We start from the raw sequence: 8,456 nt of genomic DNA, 5'->3' as shown, positions 1-8,456 counted from the left end.
AATGAAGCCGCATTTTAAGTGGAACATCTCAATGGTAAAAATCTAAAAATACATTTGCATGTTGTTAGAAAGCCTCTAAATACTTAACTATCAATGTTCCTAAATTAGTTCCTGATATGGCTTTAAAGTTCCTTGAAGAAGTTTGAGTTGCTTAAACAAAACCTTCCTGACAGTCTTCCTGACACAGCCTAACTCCAACCTGGGTTAGGAGCGGAGACGTGCGTGCACAATACAACAAATTATATTAATAATGTTTTAAAAATAATAACAAAATTAATAAAAAATGTACGCGTGGTCACGATCTTTGGAAATCTATTTAAATTCCCACTGAGGGGCGCGTTTTAAGCTACGTATTAACATTTGAGCTTGCTCGCTCTGAACTGCTCAGCTGAAATAATAATACCTGATGTGTAAGGTTCAGCATGGACCAACAGCTCTACTTCAAGCAAACCTTCGAATAAAATAAATTATTCACATAAGTTTTTGTATTAAGGTTAAATTTTATGGAAACATTATTCGCTTGAGAGAGATTTTATATCGGCGAATGGTATTTATAACAATTTGATCTGTAGGTATCTTTATTTATCACATGTGGATTTTTATGCCCAGTTTTGTGCAGACTAGCAGGGTTCTTATTCGTGACATGCTGGGGAAACATCATGCCTGCAATTTGTAACGTCATAAATAGTATAAATAGGTGTGAAATTGGTTGAAGCAAAATGCATTTCATGAGTAGATGAATACATAAGATTTCAACCTGAATGTTTATTCTTAGCGTTTAAGCGTAGTAAATTGTTTATACAAGGTTTGGTCTGCGAGTCGGTCAGCCCAGAGCAAGCATGCCCGAGTGTGAATAAGTGGCTTTAGGTACAACTGTTGACGGGAACGCGGAAATTTTTACTGTTACGGAGTTTAAATAGTTAGAAACGATCGTTAAATGAATGTAGTGAAATAAATACTTGTGTTTTTTTTCATAGCGTTGTACACCGAGTGAATTTACCGATAATATTTATAGATGTAATTGATAATTGACAGTACAAATGTATAGGCCGGAAGTATAGCGGAGGTTGGTGATACAAATACAGTACAAATTAATTTTAAGTGTAGCGAAATACAGGAGTGACTACAACAAAATGTTTAGACATAGTTTATTTCGCTCGGGTACAATGCTTATAAGCAGTAGTACGGTCGCACTGCCAGTTATGACTTCTTTTATTTTACTGCATTCGGATTTTCGTTACTGCGTATCTATAATATGATAATCATTGTTAATTTTAATCTATCGCAACACCACAGACTAATGGAAGAAGATAGACAGACAATAAATATAGAACGTTTGATGGGGTAGCCATATACAAAAAAAAACATTTATTCAAGCTTGAGAACTTTTGTTTACAGAGATTTGAATGCCTTACCCTCTGCGTTAGGACAACCTGTGTTGCAGAAAGTAGTTCCTTCCATTGATTTAGCTACAGATTAGCTGAACGCTTAGCAAATGTTTACAAATAAACAGCATTAAAAAAAGAAAAAAATAGGAGAGCGTATGCGTATACTTATGCCATGCCACTAACGGCGTTTTTTTGGCTCCATTAAAAAAAAAAGCTAGCCTAAATAAAATATTGGGGAAATAAAGTTCCGTGCAACTTATTACAGAAACCGTTTTCAAAATTCACTATTTTCTAATATACCAATGAAATCAATTAAAATAAATAAAATTGTTTTGTCAAGTGGATTTAATGTGTATTGTCTAAACAACTCGACACAATATATATTTAATTTAATATTCAATTACAAACAGTTAATGCAGGGCGTTTGGCAGCACAAAAATCAGACGGACACTTTATTGTAAAAAACATATATGTCCTGTCACTGGAATTATGCTACTCGTAGTACGTTTTTCTATCGCGCAAGACATGATTTCACCATTCCATACAAATTTAATAGATTCTAATTATCTACCTTCAGTATGTTTTTTTATTTGAAAACACTTGAAGTACTAAAGGCTTGTTGCCAGTGCGATGGTCGCTAGATCTGACTTCTATAATCTGTACTCTCTCTCCCTCTACATTTTTGGGAGTGTTTCGCCTACCTTCTTCCCTGGTCTGTGGCAACTAATAGTAATGTTAAAGATATACAAAAAAATGATATTGAGACCAATGTTAATACGTACCGTGTTTAATCCTTACAGTTAATTAATCCGCTAGATTGTTATCTGTCTTAAAGAAATTTTACAACTTTATATTTATAAGCAAAATATTTTTACTGCAATTTTGTTTTGCCTCTTAGTACAAAATTGGCATGCTTGGAATCGTAAAATCGTTTTCGAATGTCAAAACAATGCAACGATATAAAATAATGGACCTAATTTATTTAGTTTCAAAGTTTATCGTCAAAACTTCACTGACAACAATCCTAGTAAATTTTTTGTAAAACAAATTAAAAACACGACTTCATTTGAAAATAGCTTTACATAGCCGCCAAATTTATTTGATGTCAAAAAAGTAATTCTTGTCATTCAAATCTGTTCAGGTGTTTAGAAGTAATGGTGTAATAAAAAACAAACACTTCAATACCTACATATGTGAACCTGAAAATATTATCAAAAGTGCCACCTTGAAAATATTATAAAGATATTTTTGACCTTAACTTTGACATTGACTTTAATCCGGAAGAAATAAGGTCCATTATACTTGTCTAAGAACTCTCGAAAACGTGTCTAGGATTTCAAGTTTGTAAATCTTATATTAAGACTTACTAAGAATGACTCTACAATAGTATAGAACAATAAACTTATCTGGCCTTAGACCAAGATTGAAACCTTAGATTGGAACTAATGAATAATATTAAAATGTCAAACGGCTGGATAGTCGATGACATTTCGCTTATGGCAACAGCGCCACTGAAACCGGGCCAGATAAGCGGGTAAGATTATAACACACTCATAACTGCGTTTTAACAGTACTCATTTTTAATAGAATCAAATTATTTTAACAAAATAAACAACAGTGCCATCAACTTACCTATTCTATTTTACACAACTTAACTTTTAAACTTTTAAATTTTGGGCATGTAATGGTGTAGCAAACTTGTAGAGAACATTTGAAAATAGACGGAACATAACTTACAATTTCGATGACGTGAATTTCTGAATTCCCATAGAACTGAGGTATTTTCTCAGGCTATTACCTAAGTCTCTAGCATTCTATATATTTCAGCAGAATTTTATCGATATAAGGTACGGTATTCACATACAAAATGTCACCACCGATTTTATCCTTTAAAAGTTTTTCTACTTCAAGAATTTTTTATTATATTTACCGTTATCTTATAAACCTTAACTTTTAAGTGCGTAACTAACAGAGCCCGTACAAAAATGAATTTGCTAACTATTGCAAATGTTTGGAATTACATGTTGTTGTACTGTTTTATAGTTTAGGTAGTAGACTTTTCAATTTATTCAACAAAATACATAATGTTACAGATATAATATAATATTTAAAATAAATTTAATTCTATAATGTAACGTATGTACAAAAAACGGCTGCGCTCAAACTGGGTTGATTTTGTTAAATTCATTATAATTTTCAGTGTTCCTAATAAAATGAGGTTTAATATTTTTTTTGGACATTGTGTATTGACTTTTCTATTTTGCATTCATCAAATCACAGATAAGTTAGTGGCACTGTAGTAACCATTACAAATTAAGATATAATCCAGCTTTTCCAATTTGAAGCAAAGTTGGCTTAGTTTAGTTATTATTTTGTGAGCTTATTACAAGAGTATATTCGTGTATTTTTCTGGGATCTCAATGCACATAATGCAAATATATAAGCGAAAAATTACCTGACAAGGTGAATGTTGGCAGTTTTGCAGTTTCTTTTTAAATTATCAGATTTTAAGTTTATAAGACTTTCGAGTTGTGTCAATATTCTTTGCATTGAGGTTGATTATTATGAATTGTAAAGAAATGTTGACATCAATCGAACGATGTTCCTTAACGTTCCAAAAATATTCCAAAAATTAGACTTAATTTTTATTTATTTTTAAGTGTATTTCTAGTCTTTGGGAATTTGATATATCAAAAGTAAAGTGAGGTCGAGGGTAGGATATACAGATGATGGGCGCTTGTTATATAAATCATGATATATTTTATCTTCACTTTAGCCCGGGCGCTCCTTCTGTACTTTTGCTTTGTCAAGTTATCGGCGTTGAAGATCAAAACTTATGACTCTTTTAAAACGAATTTTCGTTAAAGTAAATAATTGGCACGTCATACATTTTGTTTTCAAAACTGCGCCTATTCGCTTTATTCTATTCCATAATAACACTATGATTTTTGTGCGACTGTATATAAAATGGGTAATATTTTTTTTCGATTCTATAAAATGTGTTATTTCTAGTCAAAAATTATTTTTTATATATTTTTAATTTCGCCGATGTGGATGTCTATATTAGCCTAATCGCTGCTTAATAATAAAAGTGTTACCATAAATAGGAGATAATAATATTATACTAAATGGGAGGAAAGTGACACTTTTAGAATATTTTTTAGATAAAAAAAAAATAGAAATAATAAATTTTCTAATACTAATATACACTGAAATAATTCTTGGAACACAGATCGTTTGACGTCCACGTTGGTTAAAATATATTTTTAAAAAATTAAAGAAAATTATATTGGCTACAGGGGAGAGCCAAAACTTAAACCGTCGATTTTGCTTACCAATTAGTTACCCGACTACACTAGAAGAAAAGTTTTTGGGAACTGTTTAATTTTTATGATTTAAATTATTAGTGTTGCAATTAATCCATTTATATATGAATTAAATGATGATTACGAATTTACTTGTATATCCCATTCCTCGAAAGATAACGTTTTGAAAAACTTGTGTTCAGGTAAAACGCAATGAATTTTGAGTCTATTTATCCTTTCAATCTTTTGAGTTAAAGAGCTAAATGGTAAGCGAAGTCAGTCGGTCGGTATAAGTTCCTAGATCCGTCTGTTTGTTATGCATTTGTTTTCCATTACTACGAAACATTTCTACCGTATTCAATAAATTAAATATACAAATTAACTGTGTTTTATTATATTTATGTTCAACATTATTTTGTCTGGTGGGAGGCTTTGGCCGAGGCTAGTTACCACCCTACCGGTAAAGACGTGCCGCTAAGCGTTTTAGTGTTCCGGTGCGATGGCGTGTAGAAACCGATTATGACTGACTACCATACTCCCTAACAGGGTAGCCCGCGTCTTAGACTGCATCATAACTTACCACCGGGTGAGATTGCAGTCAAGGGCTAACTTGTAGGGGAATAAAAAAAAAAACTTGGCAACACCACGCGGATTGACGTGTACTGTTTTATACTCTACAATTATACTCATCGTCTTAAAATGTTTTTGAAGTTATACTTCTTTTGGCGCATTAGTGAAAAATTATGAGAGTAAATTTTTATGTTGTTAACACATCGTTACAAAAAACCGACACTCCGATGTTAGCTATAAGGTTTGACAGTGTATACTTTCAATTGTCAAAGTCTGCGGGCTCATTCCGGTGATTTAATTGATTCAAGAGTACAAAAATCTCAAATTCTAATGTTGAGTCTTGGTTGTCCGATAATGAGACAACTAGATAATGCGTACATTGTAAGTATTATTATAATTACACTTCCAAGGTAGTAAATACTATCTATACAGAGCAACACTTCACAGGGCAAGCAAGGAATAGGTATGTCCCACGAAGTTTTTTTTTCGGATTGTGTGTAGCTGATTAATCCTAATGATTTTAAAAGCGTAACCCGGTCTCGTTGGTGAGCCTCGGAATGGGGCTCTGCCAGGAAGAGTTTGAACCCTAGGGCTCGAAGAAGCGAAGGGATCGTCGGCCTGAGGGCGCCTCATGTGAGGCGGAACCTCGACCCAGGCGACGATTGGAGTGAAAGGGTTTCGGACAGTGATTAGTCTTCGAGGCCGTGGTCTGAGCCCACGTCCGGATGACGTCAAAATAGGGAGCATGAAAGATAGGGAGCAGAAATTATATTTTGAAAGCGGCATGATTGCATTGTGCGTGCCTCGGAGCCTCGCCTAACACGTTAAGGCTTAATGCTTTGGTACCTATTAATAGTTAAGTTCGCCAACCTGCACTAGAGCAGAATGGTGGGAGTATGCTCTGAAACTGCCTCTTCCTTGAGAGAGGACTTTGGTAAGGACCTTAGCTTATAAAAGGATTATACAAATTAGTATATCGTTTCTCTGTTAAAGAAATGTATCAATTCGAAAAGGAAATAAGGCTCTTGCCTCCGGTTGCATTTGTGGTAATATTCGTTAAAGCCCGCCAACCTGCATTGGGAAAGCATGGTGGGTCTATTACAAACCCTATTTCTTATGGGTGAGGAAGACAGCCGCCAGAATCGAGGTTACTGATCATTATATTACACAAAAAGAAGCATCACCGAATGCATTATTTTTGAGAGATAATTGTTTTAAGTCTGAGTGACTTGGTCAAAAATCATAAATGCAATACGGTGTTATAATATAACACTCCATTCAAGCGCACACCAAATCAATTATTCCATAAAATTATAAATAAATAAATCACACAGCTAAACTGTGACCCCTTCGGGGAACCATTGTGAAAAAATTCCCGCCAAAAATAGTCTTAATTAAAGATTATGTTCGCGTCAACTGTCAGCTTTGGATTCGTAAAAAAAAGTGAAATCCAAAATCCTGTTTTATTAAAAAAAAAACAGCCATTAAAAATCGCGACACGCGAGGGTTGATTTTTGTAAAGTTGAGTTGCATCTGGCATGTTTTTTGTAGGGAAATCGGGGTTTTTTTTGGGTGAAATTGTTGAAAAATGGGTTAAATGTTAGAGCATAATGGCAAAACATTGTAAGAGACACGGGTTAGCCGTGACGTCACTTAACCCGCCGGTCGGAGGGCGTCACGCTAGTTTTTTTATTAATTCTTTTATTAAAACTAAATTTTCGCGTCGGCGCCGTTCGTGAAATTGCAATATTTTTAATGCAATATTCATTTTTTTCTTATTGCTTACTTTTTCCTTTGTTTTTATCTTCTCCTATAACTAGAAACTGTCTCGTTGGTTTAGTGATTAGTATGTTCAACATATCACAAGGTCCTGGATTCGAATCCCTGGGCGGGCCTGAAATTGTTAGGTATGAATACAATAAATAAAAAGTAGTTACAGAGATATAAATACATATCAAGACAGTAGAATTTGGTGGCCTTATCGCTACATAGCGATTTCTTCCAGGCAACCAATGGCGTAAAAGGAAAAAACATTAGGTATTGTGTATTTTATGATAGAGAATTTTCAGTGACAGCTTGGAGTGAAGAAATTGGTGTTGTCAGCCCCCGTGTCTAGGTATAGCTTAGTGATAATTGTTATTAAAGCCCACCAAAATGCATTGGAGCAGCGTAGTGGTTTTATGCTGCGGATGATAACTAGAAAATATAGTTCGGATTGACTACCTACAGCACAAACGTACTACGGCTATAATGTAGAAATAAAATATTTGAAGAGAAAAATCTTTTTGCACTATAGAGAGTTATTAGGAAATGGATGTATACTATCCTGGCAGAAAGTTTATTATATGAAACATGATTTTAATTCGTTTTTTATTATCGGTTTTCGAAAATATTAGTTGACAGTGTTCACAAACACTGTCGGAGGCATAAAACGCTAACTTCCCATAATTTGGTTGTGGATATATACAACGGTTTACGTAAGTTCGAAACCGTTGTATACATCGAGGTATATTCCTTATATACCAGCAACTGATCATTCCATGCCGGTTAAACAAGAACAATATTTTTTCCTCACAACGAAAACAAAGTATACCGGAAAATTAAAACCTGCTCTGATATAGGCTAAATTTCATCAAAGTCGGTGCAGTGTATCATCAAAAAAGGCAATGCACACTCTGAGCGTGCAGTACAATAACGGGTTAAGGATACACAGTGGCGTGCACTTCATACATGCACCAAAGCAATGCATACCCTAAATTTTTTGTATAACTCATAAAGGGGAAGGATTTTTTAATTTAACGCCGTATTTCTTCTTTATGCATACCCTGGTCAAAAACCCTGTGCGGCGTGAACAGGGTTTTTTGACCAGGACTGAGAATACTGTTAGATTTGCCGCGGTTTTGTTCAGCGTCAGGTATAATAAAGCAAAATTACGATTTTTACGCCGTTATCAGGAAAAAGACGGTATCCTTGCTAACAAGACTGCGTTCGGGTTCTAACAGTATCCTAAACATGTTAGCGGGTAAAGTCGATTCGCTAATGCTAAAGCATTTAACAGAGATTTTAGTAAGGCCGTTACGCCTTACTTGATTTTAAAATTTAATTTTCTATTTCGTAGGTCGATTAGCGCAGTGGGCAGCGACCCTGCATTCTGAGACCGCCGAGAAAGCCGTGGGTTCGATTCCCACAACTG

The sequence above is a fragment of the Pararge aegeria genome, chromosome 24, assembly GCF_905163445.1.
Source record: "Pararge aegeria chromosome 24, ilParAegt1.1, whole genome shotgun sequence".
NCBI classification, from domain to species: domain Eukaryota; kingdom Metazoa; phylum Arthropoda; class Insecta; order Lepidoptera; family Nymphalidae; genus Pararge; species Pararge aegeria.
This window is presented reverse-complemented; position numbering follows the sequence as displayed.